Raw genomic sequence first — 14,948 nt, forward strand, 5'->3', positions numbered from 1 at the left:
CTGGGCCTGACTTTTCCTTTTCTTCATACTGATTTTATTAGTTCATCTATATTTTTCTATATGATATGAATTATGGTAAGCCACCACAAATTCAGCTTACAGAGAAACAAAGCATTCGTAAACTTTTTTTTTTTTGAGTCTTTCATTCTATGACACAGGATGGAGTGTAGTGGCGTGATCTCGGCTCACTGCAACCTCTGCCTCTCGGGTTCAAGTGATTCTCGTGCCTCAGCCTCCCAGCTACTTAGCTGAGATCACAGGCGCACTACACCATGCCTGGCTAATTTTTTATTTTATTTTATTTTTTTTAGTAGAGGCAGGGGTTTCACCATGTAGGACAGGCTAGTCTTGAACTCCTGACCTCAAGTGATCCACCTGCCTCAGCCTCCCAAATTGTTGGTATTGCAGGCGTTAGCCACTGCGACTGGCCCATAAATCATTTTTTAAAAATAGTTTTTTAATTTAAAACATAGTTTTGCACATTAAAAAAAAATGTTTTGCACAGGTTGAACACAAAGTGCCTGGAGGTGGTGGTGGGAAGATCAGGTCATAGGAGGGTGGCTCAGGAGCCCCAACCATTGGCCAGGGGTGATTGGATTGTGTCAGAAATATCAAGTGATAACGACAAAAAAGGGAAAAAGGATGGCAACTGGTTGCCATCCTAGAGGGAGGGGCTGAGGGTTCACCAAGCCACCCACAGTGGGATCCTTGCTACGTGCTTCTGGCTAGGGCTCCCCTAAGTCCCTCCCTCTCAGTCCCGCCCGTCACCCCGGGCTCCGCCCTCACCCCAGGCCCCGCCCTTCATACGTGCCGCGACGCACAGCCTGTCTCCCAGCCAGTCCGGCCTCCTCCGCGGTTGTGCGCTCAGCCCCTTCTCTCCTGCTGTGCGCGTATTCCCTGCTCTGCCAGCCTCATTTCGGGGCGGTTGGGCCGCGCGCCTGTGGGGACGGGGCGCAGAGCAAGCGACCGTGGCAATGGGGCGAGGCGGCTGGGTCGGGCCGAGGGCAGCGGCTGAGGTGGAGGCGGAAGGAGGCGGTGGCGTCGGAGGGGTAAGATGGCGGCGCCCGTCCTCCTGAGAGTGTCGGTGCTGCGGTGGGAGCGGGTGGCCGGGTATGCCATGTGTGATGGGGAAATCCTGCTCTCCATCTATGCCTACCAGGTGGAGAGGGAGCAGGAGCGGGACCCCGAGCACTGGGCCCTCTGCGACCTGGGGCCCTGGGTGAGGTGCTTCGCCACCTTTGCCTCCAAGTAGCCATAACGCGCGGGGCCCGGGTGCAGGCTGGGGGTGGGGAGCTCGCGGCAGAAGCTCGGGCCTGGGCTGGCTGGGACCTGGCCGCGTGGGAAAGGACGGGGTCCGTCCGGGGCTTGGGGGTGGGCGGCAGCTGGGCGCTCCTGTCCCAGGGGCGGCTGGAGCCCAGGCCGCGCAGCAAAGGTAGCGGGGCTGCGAGGCCGCCAGGGAGGGTTGAGGTGACAGAGTGCATCTGGGAGGCGGGGGCGGTAGGGATGCGGTCGGGCGGGCGGGGGCCGCGCTGGGCTGGAGCGCGAGGGTCTGAGGAGGGTGGGGCCCGGCCAGCCTGATGGGTTTCCTGGTTCTCAGGAGGTGGTCCTGGGTGTGGGACCCTGTCCGCCGCACCCGCGAGGCCAGCAGCCACCTCTTGTTCCCCGTCATCGCTGCAGCCGACGCTTTGGGGCCGGCTTGGACTCAGGGGGGTTGCGTTTCCCAGTGTCTTCCTGGGATTAGGACAGGTGTTTCCGTGGTCAGGCCTCTTTGTACTCCAGCGCTAGTGAGAATTTGCAGACTTACTGGGATGGTGACAGGGCAAACACCAGTTTGACCCCACTCTGGAAGAAGATACCGCCTCTTAACATATCTGATTTCTTGGATTTCCCCTTGTATATTTCAGTGTGGCAGGAGGGGGAAATGATCTGAGTTTGGGTCTGAGTTTAAGCTTCGTTGGAGTAAATGACAAGTATGTTATGTGTATGGTGATGTTTTAGGTATTGGGATGACTTTTAAACTTTGTTGCTTATTAGTATAATAGGATACCCACAACAGATTAAAAACACACGCTTTGCTAAACTTAAGCGATTGGTTTGTGTTACTGATCATTTTCGTGTTTTTTTTTTTTAATGTTGTAATTGGTTTGTCTGTTACGTTTTATTTTAACGCATTAAATTTTCCTAGGCAAGTTACTTTGAAAAAGGGAGGAATTTACATTTTAAAGGTGGCTGCTGTTTTTTTTTTTTTTGGTGGGGGGGTATTAAAAACATAAGTTGAAGAAACGATTTCAGAATTGATAGGTTACTATTTTAATAGAGACTATGTTTAATATTTAGATGTTTGTTAACAGTCACATTTGAGCCATTTCTTCCCCTCCTGTTGATTGGTAAATTGGTATGCAGACAGAAATGCATAGCTCACTAGTTTATTTCGACTCACATATTGTTGATTACATGAACAAGGTAGCATTGGAGTTTGTCTTGTTATTGGTTACAAACTTTAGGGTGCGGATCATTTCACTTAGCCTTCTTATGGACCAGATACTCTGTCTCATTTGCTCTTAAACCAAAATCCTGTAGCTTTTTACAGGGGAAATAATTCTCACATGGCCAAATGAAACATTCTGAAAATGCATTTAAAATGTAGGTATTAGTTTACAGGGGAAATACATAGATGTGACAAAAAGCTCACATTTGTTGGTGGTTATTCCAAACCGTAATAGGCTGATTAGACCCTCAGATACCCTTTGAGAAACATTGAGTGTCTTTTATGCAAAACGTTTATGTTATTTCCACTTTGGGAAAGGACTATTAAACTCGTAAGTACCTTCCACCTGAAGTTAGTTGATTGAATAAATATGTAAGGAAAACATGCAGCAGCACATTTCAAGTATTTAAGAAAAAAAAACTAAAAATAACTTTTGATCCTAGATTAATACGGAATTTAAGCAGAATTATTACCAATTTTAGATTTTTTTTTTAAAATAAGTCTAAAATAAATGGACCTTTTAACATGGGGCATGGAAGGAGTACTTTACTGTATACTTAAGTTCTTAAAATTTTTTTTTTTTTAATTTAGAAAGAAAGAAAAAAATGAAGAAGAGGAAGAAAAAGGAAGAGAAAGAGAGAGAGAGAATGGGAGTATTGCTTTCTTGCCCAGGCTAGAATGCAGTTTAGTAATGGGTATTGAAAACCTCTTTTATACCAATAATTATACTTGATGTAGACAGGAAGGAATAAGGGAAGAAAATAACAAACAAGCAGCCAACCAATATTTCATTTAAACCTATGAAATGCTATGCGATTACTGAGGAGTTACTTACTTCCAATTATGTAGTCGCTTTTGGAATAGGTGTGAGGTGGTAATGTTATGTTTTGTGTATTTGAAGTGGAGAGTTCTATAAATGTTTATTACGTTTACTTGTTCCAGGTCTGAGTTCAAGTCCTGGATGTCCTTGTTAATTTTCTGTCTCGTTAATCTATAAAATCGTTAGCTCTTCTTGTTGCATTGATCCTTTTGCCATTATGTAATGTCCTTCTTTGCCTCTTTTGCTCTTTGTTGCTTTAAAGTCTACTTTATGAGAGGCGAGAATTGCATCTCCTGCTTTTTGTTTATTTGTTTATTTTTACTCTCTGGTTGATAAATCTTCCTCCTTCTCTTTGTTTTGAGTCTTTGTGTATCTTTGCATGTGAGATGGGTCTGGATGGGTTTTGGCTTTTTATCCAATTAGAATATATATAAGTTTAATACTGGCATTTGATGCTAGCTGGCTGTTTTGCCCATTAGTTAGTGTAAAATTTTCATTGTGTTAATGCTCTTTGCTTTTTGATATATTTTTGGAAACGCTGCCTTTATATGTATAGTGCTTCTTTCAGAAGCTCTTGTAAAGCAGGCCTGGTGGTGGTGAAGCCTCTAAGTACTTGTTTGTTCGCAAAAGATTTAATTTTTCCTTCGATTATAAAGCTTAGTTTGGCTGGATAGGAAATTCTGGGTTGAATGTTCTTTTCTTTAAGGATGTTAAATATTGGTCCCCACTCTTTTCTGGCTTGTAGGGTTTCTGCTGAGAGATCTGCTGTAAGTCTGCTAGGTTTCCCTTTATGGGTAACCTGACCTTTCTCTCTGGCTGCCCTTAGTATTTTCTCCTTCATTTCAACCCTAATAAATCTGGCAATTATGTGCCTTGGGGTTGGTCTTCTTGAAGAATATCTTTGTGGTGTTCTCTGTATTGCCTGGAATTGAATATTACCCTGCCTTGCCAGGTTGGGAAAGTTTTCCTGAATGATATCCTCAAGAGTATTTTCCAACTTGGATTCATTCTCTTCGTCACATTCAGGTACACCTATCAAACGTAAATTAGGTCTTTTCACATAGTCCCATATTTCCTAGAGACTTTGCTCATTCCTTTTTATCCTTTTTTCTCCAATTTTCTCGTTTCATTTCACTGAGCTGGTCCTCGACTTCTGATATCCTTTCTTCTGCTTGATCAATTCGACTGTTTAAACTTGTGCATACTTCGCAAAGTTCTCGTGTTGTGTTTTTCAGCTCCGTCAATTCACTTATATTCCTCTCTAAATTGTCCATTCTCGTGAACATTTCATCAAACCTTTTTTCAAGGTTCTTAGTTTCTTTGCATTGGGTTAGAACAAGTTCTTTTAATTCACAGAAGTTTCTTATCACCCACCTTTTGAAACCTGCTTCTGTTATTGGAACACACTCATTCTCCATTAAGCCTTGTTCCGTTACTGATGAGGAATTGCGATCCCCTGTAGAGGGAGAGGCATTCTGATTTTGAGTATTCTCTGCCTTTTTAGGCTAGTTTCTTCCCTTCATTATATATTTATCCCTCTGTTGTCTTTGTAATTACCGACTTTCTAACTAGGTCTCTGAGCAGACGTCCAACTTGTTGATTCCCAGCGCCGAAATCTGAGCAATCCACTGAGCCGGCCAAAACAGCGGTGTTAAGATTGATGGTGCTTTTCTGCCCGGGACTCTCCGGACTCTGCACCAAGAACTGCCGCTTTAAGGCACCAGCAAAACCGCCGCGCAGGCCACAAGAGTCGCCCTGGCGACCCGTGGGGTTCCTCCGCTGGGAATCTCCTGGTCCGTGAGCAACAAATATTCGTCTGAAAGTGTGGCATCCTCTTGTTCTCTGCACTTTCAGTGGGTACTATGAGCCCGAGCTGCTAGTAATCAGCCATCTTGGATCTCTCTCCCAAGTTCTTAAAATTAACTTTTTTAAAAAAGAGTTTTCATTTAATAAACAGACACTCTAAATATTCTCATAGTTATATGTCCTGCAAGAGCTGTGTGTGCATCATAAAACATCAAGAAGTATCTTAAAAGTATATATAAGTACATGTAAGACTAAAGGTAACTGGATCTCTTTATAGTTTAAATTTGAATTTAATATGTTGTGACTGAAAGTGCTGTTTCAGTGTGTAGCTGTGGACATAAAACAATTTAACTCAGATGCTTGTTAAGGATAGGTAAAAAAAAGATATGCTAATAAGAAGAGTAAATAACTTACTTGCTATCTATACAGTGAAATTATTTTAAGAAATTTGTTCAGTTTTAACAGCCTGTTTATAAACTACTTGCAAAAATCAAGTAGTTTATAAACTACTCATTTAATAAATGAATTTACAGGTCAACTTATTTTGGGAATTGTTTATAAACAGGCTGATCAAAATCACATATGTATATATACATATATAGTCACATATGTATATATACATATATAGACTAATTTTCTTTTGGAAGTAGGTAGACAAAACTTTGAAAGTTTTTATTTTGTCAAGCTGAAAGAGACTTTAAATGAAAGCTGATTATTGGACACCTCAAGTTAGTTTCTTTTGAGTAGTGATTGCCATGTAGCAGTACTACTCAAAGATGTGACACTTAGGAAAACAAAGTTTGAGCCCAGGCTGGGTGTGGTGGCACACAACTGTAATACCAGCGCTTTGGGAGGCCGAGGCAAGCGGATCACCTGAGGTCGGGAGTTCGAGACGAGCTTGACCAACATGGAGAAACCCCGTCTCTACTAAAAATACAAAATTAGGTGGGTGGGCGTGGTGGTGCACACCTGTAATCCCAGCTGCTCGGGAGGCTGAGGCAGGAGAATTGCTTGACCCCAGGAGATGGAGGTACACCATTGTACTCTAGCCTGGACAACAAGAGCGAAATTCCGTCTCAAACAAATAAGAAAGTTTGAAGCCACCTGGCTCACGCCTGTAATCCCAGCACTTTGGGAGGCCGAGGTGAGTGGATCATCTGAGATCAGGAGTTCAAGACCAGCCTGACCAACATGGAGAAACCCTGTCTCTACTAAAAATACAAAATTAACTGGATGTGGTGGTACATACCTGTAATTTCAGCTACTCAGGAAGCTGAGGCAGGAGAATCACTTGAACCTGGCAGGCAGAGGTTGTGGTGAGCTGAGATCGCACCACTGCACCCAGCCTGGGCAACAAGAGTGAAACTCTGTCTCAAAAAAAAAAAAGAAAAAATGTCTGAGCCCAAGAAAGGTTAACAGATGAAAAAGATTCTGAAGAAAGTCCTCTTTCAGGATCCAGTGTCAGTACATGGTTTTGGATTGCTTATACTCAACTTTATTCCCATTTCACAATCCCCAAATGTGCTAATCCAAACAGAATAAGGTAGAGATTAAAGAGAGAATCTTGAGGGGCATGTGTTATCTGTGTGTAAAGTCCCATATTATTTTGGGGCCATAATGATGTAAAGGGTCAGACTTTTAGATTTCTACAGAAATATTTCCCCAAAATTAGGAGGCTACAATAGAAATGCTGATTTTTTTTTTTTTTTTTTTTTTTTTTTAAGACAGAGTCTCACTCAGTCACCAGGCTGGAGTGCAGTGGTGTGATCTCAGCTCACTGCAGGCTCTGCCTCCTGGGTTCAAGTGAGTTTCCTGCATCAGCTTCCTGAGTAGCTGGGATTACAGGTGCATGCCACCATGCCCAGCTAATTTATGTATTTTTAGTAGAGACGGGGTTTCACCATGTTGGCCAGGATGGTCTCGATCTCTTGACCTTGTGATCCACCATGCCTGGCCTGATTTTTTATTTCTACCAGGTACAGCCAGTAAAAGCAAATATCACACCACTATCTCTTGTCACCATCATTTCATTTAACAAAAGGATATTTTCACTCAAATAATTTGAAAGAACAATCTCTCACAATAAATTTTATTTTTTATGTTTTTGAGACAGAGTCTTGCTTTGTTGCCAGGCTGGAGTGTAGTATATTTTTTAAAAACCCAAACAGAACATCTAGAGTTGGAAATAAATTTTAAAGTACAATGATGGCATTAATAGTAGTTGAGGCACTGCACATCAGTGAACTTCAAGACAACAATAGAAACAGTCTAAAGTGAGAACAGAAAGAAAAATGGAAAAATTGATAGAGCATCAATGACTATAACAAGGACAATTGTTAGAGATACAAACAGTCTGACATATATGTAATTGGAGCCCCTGAAAAGAGGGAAAGGAGAGAACAGAAAAAAGATTGTAAAAAATAATGACCAGAAAATTTCCAAATTTGATGAAAACTATAAGCCCACACATATTTAAGAATCCCAAGGGAGAGAGATCCAAGATGGCTGATCACTAGCAGCTCGGGATTGTAGCTCTCAGTGAAAGTGCAGAGAACGAGAGGATGCCACACACAGACAAATTTTTGTTGCTCACAGACCAGGAGATTCCCAGCAGAGCAGCCCCCTGGGTTGCCAGCGTGACTCTTGTGGCTGGCACGGTGGTTTTGCCGGCGCCTCAGCATGGCAGTTCTTGGTGCAGAGTGAGTGGGAATGGGTCCCCCTTTGGCCGATGTTGTTTGGAGCTCTGGGAAGACAGAGTTGCCTATTCAGCTGATTGAAGGATGGACTCAAGAAGGGAGCTACACTGGAGATTCCTGGGCGGAAAAGCACTATCAATCTTAACACTGCTGTTTTGGCCGGCGCAGTGGATTGCTCAGATTTCGGCGCTGGGAATCAACAAGTTGGATGTCCACTCAGAGACCTAATTTGAAAGTCGATAATCACAAAGACGACAGGTGGATAAATTTATAATGATGGGAAGAAACTAGCGTGAAATGCTGATAATACCCAAAATCAGAATGCCTCTCCCTCTACAGGGGATCACAGTTCCTCATCAGCAACGGAACAAGGCCTGATGGAGAACGAGTGCATTCCATTAACAGAAGTAGGCTTCAGAAGGTGGATGATAAGAAACTTCTGTGAATTAAAAGAACTTGTTCTAACCCAATGCAAAGAAACTAAGAACTTTGAAAAAAGGTTTGACGAAATCCTAATGAGAATAGACAATTTAGAGAGGAATAGAAGTGAATTAATGGAGCTGAAGAACACAACACGAGAACTTTGTGAAGTATGCACAAGTTTTAACAGTCAAATTGATCAAGCAGAAGAAAGGATATCAGAGGTCGAAGAGCAACTTAATGAAATAAAACGAGATGTCAAGATTAGAGAAAAAAGGATAAAAAGGAATGAGCAAAGTCTCCAAGAAATATGGAACTATGTGAAAATACCTAATCTACGTTTGATAGGTGTACCTGAATGTGATGAAGAGAATGAATCCAAGTTGGAAAATACTCTTCAGGATATTATTCAGGAAAACTTTCCCAACCTAGTAAGGCAGGACAATATTCAACTCCAGGGAATACAGAGAACATCACAAAGATATTCTTCAAGAAGACCAACCCCAAGGCACATAATCGTCAGATTCATTAGGGTTGAAATGAAGGAGAAAATACTAAGGGCAGCCAGAGAGAAAGGTCAGGTTACGCACAAAGGGAAACCTGTCAGACTTACAGCAGATCTCTCAGCAGAAATCCTACAAGCCAGAAAAGAGTGGGGGCCAATATTCAACATCCTTAAAGAAAAGAACTTTCAACCCAGAATTTCATATCCAGCCAAATCAAGCGAAGGAAAAATTAAATCTTTTGCGAACAAGCAAGTACTTAGAGATTTCACCATCACCAGACCTGCTTTACAAGAGCTTCTGAAAGAAGCACTACACATATAAAGGGACAACCAGTATCAGCCTTTCCAAAAATATTCCAAAAATATATCAAAAAGTAAATAGCATTAACATAATGAAGAACTTACATCAACTAATGGGCAAAACAGCCAGCTAGCATCAAATGGCAGTATTAAACGCATATATATTACTAACTGGATAAAAAGCCAAAACCCAATGGTATGCTATATCCAGACCCATCTCACATGCAACGACACACAAAGACTCAAAACAGAGGGATGGAGGAAGATTTACCAACCAAACGGAGAGCAAAAATAAATAAATAAATAAAAAGCAGGAGTTGCAGTTCTCACCGCTGATAAAATAGACTTTAAAGCAGCAAAGATTAAAAGAGGCAAAGAGGCCGGACGCGGTGGCTCACGCCTATAATCCCAGCACTTTGGGAGGCCGAGGCGGGTGGATCACGAGGTCAAGAGATCGGGACCATCCTGGTCAACATGGTGAAACCCTGTCTCTACTAAAAAAATACAAAAATTAGCTGGGCATGGTGGCGCATGCCTGGAGTCCCAGCTACTCGGGAGGCTGAGGCAGGAGAAACGCTTGAACCCAGAAGACGGAGGTTGCGGTGAGCTGAGATCGCACCATTGCACTTCAGCCTGGGTAACAGGAGTGAAACTCCGTCTCAAAAAAAAAAAAAAAGAGGCAAAGAAGGACATTACATAATGGTAAAAGGATCAATGCAACAAGAAGAGCTAACGATCCTAAATATACACGCACCCCATACAGGAGCACCCAGATACATAAGACAAGTTTTTAATGACTTATAAAGAGACTTAGCGTCTCACACAATAATAGTGGGAGACCGTAACATCACATTGTCAATATTAGACTGATCAGTGAGATAGAAAATTAACAAGGACATCCAGGACTTAAACTCAGACCCAGAACAAGTAAACTTAATAAACAATTCTCTCCACTTCAAATACAGAAAACACACATTCGTATCAGTACCGTATCACACCTATTCCAAAAGTGACTACATAATTGGAAGTAAATCACTCCTCAGTAATTGTATAGCATTTCGTAGGTTTAAATGAAATATTGGTTGGCTGCTTGTTTGTTATTTTCTTCCCTTATTCCTTCCTGTCTCCATTGTTAAGCACAATTATTGACATAAAAGAGGTTTTCAATTCCCATTTTTAGACTGCATTCTAGCCTGGGCAATAAAGCAGTATTCCTGTTCTCTCTCCCTCTTTCTCTTCTTTTTCCTTCCTCTTCTTCTTTCTTTTTCTTTCTTTCTCTCTTCCTTTTTTTTCATCTTAAATAAAAAAAAAAAAGAAGCACAGACTCAGTTTATCCTATTACTCCTGATGACAACTTTGATCACTTAGTTATGGTGATGTCTGCAAGATCTTTCTATTGTAGGGAACAATTACTTTTTCCTTTTGTAATTAATATGTAATCTGTAGTTGATACTTAACCATGCGACCGTATATTTTTCCCCAACAATATTTTACCCAGAGGTTTCACCATCCATTGATGACCTGAATCAACCCTGCATGGGTGGTTGCAAATGGTGATTTTTTTCTAGTTCTATTATTCCTTCTACATTTATTTAAAAAAAAAAAAAAAAAAAGAATCCCGAGGAGAATAACTATAAAGGTAACCACACCAAGGCACATCATTGTCACATTGTTGTCGACCAATAATAAAGAGAAAATCTTGAAAGCAGGCAGAGAAAAAATACACATCATATACAGAGTAACAGAGATAAGAATGACAGCAGACTTCTCATCAGAAACTGAGCAAATCAAAATACAGTGGAGAGGCCTCTTTAATTTTTTTATTTTTTTTTGTTTGAGACAGAGTCATTCTTGCCCAGGCTGGAGTGCAGTGGTGTGATCTTGGCTTACGGCAACCTCTGCCTCCTAGGTTCAAGTGATTCTCCTGCTTCAGCCTCCTGAGTAGGTGAGATTACAGGTGCATGCCACCACACCTGGCTAATATTTTTGTATTTTTAGTAGAGATGGCGTTTCACTATATTGGCCAGTCTGGTCTCAAACTCCTGACTTTGTGATCTGCCTGCTTTGGGCTCCCAAAGTGCTGGGATTCCAGGTGTGGGCCATTGCGCCTGGCCTGGGGAGACATCTTTAAAGTACTCTTTTAAAAAAAGCCTACTGGGGCTGGGTGCAGTGGCCAACACCTTCAATCTCAGCAGTTTGGGAAGCTGAGGCAGGAGGATTGCTTGAGTCCAGGAGTTCGAGACCAGCCTGGGTGACGTGGCAAAACCCCATCTCTACAAATAATACAAAAATCAGCCAGGCATGGTGGTGCACCTGTGGTCCCAGCTCCTTGGGAGACTGAGGTGAGAGGATCACTTTAGCCCAGGAAGCAGAGGCTGCAGTGAGCTATAATTGAGCCACACTGCACTTTAGCCTGGGTGACAGAGCGAGATCCTGTCTAAAAGAAAAAAAAAAAAAAACAGAGGCCTACTGGAACTTGTTGCTGGCAGATCTCCACAAGAAATGTTGAAGTTGTTCAGACAGAAGGCAAATGACAAAGGATTGAGAAGTGCTAGAAATGGTAACTATGGGAGTAAAAATAAGACTTTTTTTTTCTTTTTTAATCTCTTTAAAAGATTGTTGTATTGAAGGTGATTGCTGACAGGTACAGGATTTCCCTTTTTGTGTGATGGAAATGTTCTGTAGTTAGTGGTGATGGTTGTGCAACACTGAATTAAAGAAATAGTAGCTTTAAAAAGATAGTTGTTTAAAGCAAAAATAACACATTGTAAGTTTTGTAACATGGGAGTAAAGGGTATGACAACAGCACAAAGAATGGAAGGGGATGGGAAGGGTATAAGAAACCTTACGAAGGCTTTATTTTATTTATTTATTTGACATAGTATCACTTTGTTGCCCAGGTTCTATTTATTTATTTATTTGACAGAGTATCGCTTTGTTGCCCAGGCTGGAGTGTGGTGGCACAATCCCTGCTCACTGCAACCTCTGCTTCCTGGTTTCAACAATTCTGTCTTAGCCTTCCAAGTAGTGAGGATTTCAGGTATGCGCCACCACACCCAGCCAATTTTTGTATTTTTAGTAGAGGTGAAGTTTCAGCATGTTAGCCAGGCTGTTTTTGAACTTGTGACCTCAGGTGATCCACCGACCTCAAGTGATCCACCTTCCTCAGCTTCCCAAAGTGCTGGGATTGCAGGTGTGAGCTACCATGCCTGGCAAAACCCCTAGTAAGGTTCTTAAGCTGTACATGAAGTGGAATTGTCAAATTTACATCTAGAAAATTAAAACAATTTATGTTTCCATTTCAAATGTATGGGAGTGCCAATTTAACCGTACCCTTGTCCATGTGTGGTATTCATTTAAAAACATTGCCACCCAGATGTTTTTAAAAACTTGATTACCCTAGACATCCAGTCCTCACAGTGCTTGAAGGATACTTTATTTCTGAAATCTTTGAAATTCTATCAGAATCTCTTTGCTTTAAATTTGGCTAAAACATAAAATGTATACATTTATTTTTTTCCTTTCCTTCTCTTCCTACCCCCTTTCTTCATAAGGATAGTTTACTTCAGTAATTTCATTGGTTACTGCTTCAGCTTTATTTGTTCTAGAAAGTGGACATTTTGAAGACACAGTCCATGTCTCTCTTATTCTGTATTGTATCATGGCTATAGTATACTAGATGCTCGATGCTCGATAAACTTGTCAAAAAAAAAAAATACTGTTTTCTTTCTATACACAGTATTGCTAAGATTGATCTGCATATTTCTAACATTTTTTTCTTTCATCTTGTTCATCTATTTTGTCTTTTTGATTTGAGTTGTAGGATAATTCATTTACTGATTTTTTTTTTGTTAGATTTCATCTGCTACTTATTGCTTCTATTGCTGTTTTAAATTTGGCAAATCATGCTTTTCATCTATGAAAATCTTTTCATCTCTGAAATCTTTCCTCAGATTATTCTGATTTCATTTTTACAGATACAAAATTCACTCAAATTCTTTTAAAATATTAAGTACTTTGCATTTTATTATTTTTATACCAGATACTTTGAGACTGTCAAGTTTTTAAATCTCTTTCAGCTCTAGGGCATTTAAACTTTAATATTATTGTGTTTAAAACTCCTTAAGACTGGGAAATAAAAGAAAATGGAGTACCCATTTCTTCCTTCAATCCAGCCACCTCAACACATAATTAAAATGTGGTATTGGTGCTGGACACAGTGGCTCATGCCTGTTATCCTAGCACTTTGGGAGGCTGAGACAGGCAGATCCTGTGAGCCCAGAAGTTTGAGACCAGCCTGGGTAACATGGTGAAACCCCATCTCTACAAAAAATTAGCCACACATGGTAGCCTGTGTCTGTGGCCCCGACACTTGGGAGGCTGAGGTGGGAGGATTGCTTGAGCTCAGTAGGATGAGGTTGCAGTGAGCTGTAATTGTACTCCAGCCTGGGTGACAGAGCGAGACCCTGCCCCGCCGCAAAAAAAAAGTATCATGAAATTTTTATTAGTATAAAGTTAGGTCTAAGAGTTTTATTTGCAAAGATTACCATGTGGGAGTAATCTCTGGGACAGTTTTGCCTTCCTGGCCTATTTTGTAAGACCTCTCGAAAGGTGGAGAACTGAATCAGGAAAATAAGCAGAGCTTGAATACACACTGCAATATTTGAGAGGACCATAAATTCAGAACTTGAAAGAATTGGAGTTCTTTCTTTCCTTAATTAGACTTTGGAGTTTTGCCCTCGGGACTGAGAACTGAATGTGAGTTCCTCTTCCCTAGGAGTCCAGTCTAATCCTAGATGTACATGGTAGTAAGCACAGTCAGTGTAACAGAAATTGGTGGTGTGAAGGTAAAGTGAAGAGACCCATAATTCATGGTTGATGTTTTCCACTTAGGGGCCAGCATGGGTTTTATGCAGAATGGAGGACATTTGAGATTTCCTTTTGGGGTAATAGGAGACTGTAACCTGGGATGGGTAAAAAAAATTACAAAGCAATGCTTACACTCAGGTTGGAAACCCTGAATTTGTACTGGTGCTAATTAAGGATTTTTTCCTAGTAGTATTTACCGCCCCTATACAGGGGTGGAAAATGAAACTAGTGTATTTACTCAAAATAGGTGATTTGAAGGAAAATAGGACTGAGCAAAGTAGTGCTTTATAATCAGCCCGAGTTTTTGGGATAAGACTGCTAGAGACTCATTACTTTTCACAATATAATGTGAAATTAATCATTAAAACTTTAAGTAAAAATAGAGGTTTTTGGCCAGGCGCGGTGGCTCATTTCTGTAATTCAAGCACTTTGGGAGGCAGAGGTGGGTGGATCACTTGAGGTCAGGAGTTTAAGACCAGCCTGTTTACCAACAGGGTGAAACCCCATCTCTACTAAAAATACAAAAATTAGCCCAGTGTCTTGGCTCATGCTTGTAATCCCAGCTACTTGGGAGGCCAAGGTGGGAGGATCACTTGAACCCAGGAGACAGAGGTTGCAGTAAGCCAAAATCGCACCACTGCGCTCCAGCCTGGGAGACAGAGCAAGACTTCGTCTCAAAAAAAGCAAGCAAGCAACCAACCAAACATACATGGTATGTTTCAGCCCATTGCACTTTCTCTCTTGGCCAAGCTCAAATTGTCCCTTTTATAGCCTGCAGTGCCACTTCTGCTTGACTTTTGGGCCTTTTGTAACAATCCCGTTTATGCTTAGTTTCCTTGTTGTCCAGTGTGACACAATGTTTTTGGCTTATCTTGCATATTTGCTGTCCAGCTACTTTTCCAAGAAGAATGTGAACATTTAAAACAAAAACAAAGTTTCAGGGCACCAGTCACACCCCAAACCAGCTTAATCAGAATCCCTGGTGAGGATAGGGCCCGGATACAAACAGGGTCCCCAGAGTGGAGTGCAGTGGTGGAATCTCAG

The 14,948-nt window shown here is 41.6% G+C and overlaps 1 protein-coding gene across 5 annotated transcripts in view; it reads left to right on the plus strand.

The window, feature by feature from the left end:
* Positions 1 to 959: 959 nt before the first annotated feature.
* Positions 960 to 14,948, plus strand: part of LOC105727841 (multidrug resistance-associated protein 1-like) — a 50,430-nt gene continuing 36,441 nt past the window's right edge. For 4 of the 5 annotated variants that reach the window (XM_064384437.1, XM_064384434.1, XM_064384436.1 and 1 more), the window contains exon 1: positions 960 to 1,049. The gene's annotated coding sequence lies outside the window, so the exon portion shown is untranslated. Of the gene's footprint in view, positions 1,050 to 1,089; positions 1,111 to 14,948 lie in introns of those variants that run through there. The other variant, XM_064384435.1, reaches the window with a different exon arrangement.

Source organism: Aotus nancymaae, unplaced genomic scaffold (genome assembly GCF_030222135.1).
Source record: "Aotus nancymaae isolate 86718 unplaced genomic scaffold, 86718_ANA_hifiasm-v0.15.2.pri h1tg000036l, whole genome shotgun sequence".
In the NCBI taxonomy this organism is placed as follows: domain Eukaryota; kingdom Metazoa; phylum Chordata; class Mammalia; order Primates; family Aotidae; genus Aotus; species Aotus nancymaae.